Genomic DNA, 1,976 nt, shown 5'->3' on the forward strand with positions numbered 1-1,976 from the left:
ACAAACCAAACAATAAAGTCCCATTATTATATCTCGAAAGAATAGCTTATTTGCTTTCTGAGAGTTAGATGAGAAAATGAATACCAGTTTAATCTCTGTGAATTTGATACAGAGATACAGATGGGTGACAAGTTAAAAGAGAATATCCACACCAACGGTCTTGGTAATGTATCACAAAGTCCATCCAGCCAAAGCTGAACATTTGTTGCCGACTTTACTATCAGCAGGACAACATGTTTTGCCGCTGCCTTCCAAAAGCGTTACAAATGACCGTTACAAAAAGCTTCCTTGTTTCTGGAACTCCGGAGGAGGTAAATGTGAAGGCCATAGCGGGTGATTCACATAATGACAAGTGGACCCAAATAATGCTTTGGATAGGAAATGAGAAACCTGCTACCTGCGCTGTCCATCCTTGTGACAGTAATAATGGACAAGAATGACGGACATGCAACATTTGCATTTGTTATGCTGCTCTTAGCTCAAACACCAAACACTTCCAACAGCACGGAAATTATGTTACTTTCACCTTGTATCTTGTTAGCAACACTGATATAAACAGGAATAAAATGAGTGAATAGAGTGAATCCTACATTCTGAATTAAATCCTTGTACTGCATAATCATATTTTGCTTTAAAATTTTCTTGAAAATGTGTAACAATTACTGCACAAAGAACATCTTTGTTACACTCTTGGTATTTTGCAAATGCAACATTAGAGGCTGTTCTGGAACTGGAAGTTCTGAGCTTCATTTTTATCAGCCATCTGTCTTGACAAAGTGTCCTTCACCAACACACACACACACACACACACACACACACACACACACACACACACACACACACACACACACACACACACACCCACCCTCCTCCCTGCTCAGCAGTGGCTCTGGATGAGAACATCAGATAAAAGCGTTGCCATTAACTGTTAAGTTGCTTTTTTGCCGCTACAAATGTTTGCTCTCTTGAGGCGTGATGGAGGAAGACAGCTTTTATGTGTAGCTGTGATGGCCGAGTGGTTAAGGCGTTGGATTTGAAATCCAATGGGGACTCCCCACGTAGGTTCAAATCCTGCTCACAGCGATGGTCTTTGCCTCTTCGCCATTTGTATGATTGACCCCAAAGCCTGTAGGGGTACATTGAAGCAAGCATCTATACAAATGGCCCCTTGGCAATATATATATATAGTGGAACCATGAATATTTCTGTATTTTATTGGTTTTATAATGTCTTCACAAACATAACAATTGTCTTGCCAATGACTCAGTTGTGCAATTGGTCAGTGATATATTTTATTTTCTTAATGGTAAATGGTTTTGGTGAAGTCTCTTTTTTTCAGTTTCAATGGATGTTTACTGTTACAATCTTGGACAGGCATGACTCGGTAAATACTATGAACATTTCTCAAAAGAGTGCAGAAAACATTAATGTTTAACACGGTACTGTACAGATGGTTATATTCACAATATCTCAATTTACAAAAAATACCTTTAAAAAAAGGGAAGAAGTTCCTGTTTTAACCAGACCTTATGTCAGGCATCTAACCAAAAGCCATTCAAGAACCCATTGACTTTGAGGCAAGGGAACTGGAGATGCTAAAATGTTCATCTATACCCGAACAAGCTCAGTGCGAGAAGATGATGATTTTGTGAAAATTAAACCCTTATCCCCCTGTGATTCTACAATGTCAGCCAGTTGACTGACCGAAACTTAATAACCAGATCAGTCACACTGTAAACTAAACAATATGCGGAAGGGTAATATATTTGGTTTTGGCTACCTTGGCCTGTCAGGGGAGGCCAAGTGGAGTCTTCTCACACTGAGAGTGGAGGAGGAAGGAAGTAGGAGACATTTGATCTGGAGTCTCCACATGTGTCTTTCTGCTCCACCTGCACACTCCGGGTACAGGAGAGACTGGATGACATACTGTATTCATCTTGGATGTGCATTTGTTCTGGTTTGCTCCAGAGCTGTAG

The 1,976-nt window shown here is 40.2% G+C and overlaps 1 non-coding gene across 1 annotated transcript; it reads left to right on the forward strand.

Moving 5' to 3' along the window:
- Nucleotides 1-1,001: 1,001 nt before the first annotated feature.
- Nucleotides 1,002-1,083, forward strand: trnas-uga (transfer RNA serine (anticodon UGA)). The gene has a single exon. It is a non-coding gene; the product is annotated as a tRNA-Ser (tRNA).
- Nucleotides 1,084-1,976: the final 893 nt, after the last annotated feature.

The sequence above is a fragment of the Dicentrarchus labrax genome, unplaced genomic scaffold (assembly GCF_905237075.1).
Source record: "Dicentrarchus labrax unplaced genomic scaffold, dlabrax2021, whole genome shotgun sequence".
NCBI lineage: Eukaryota > Metazoa > Chordata > Actinopteri > Moronidae > Dicentrarchus > Dicentrarchus labrax.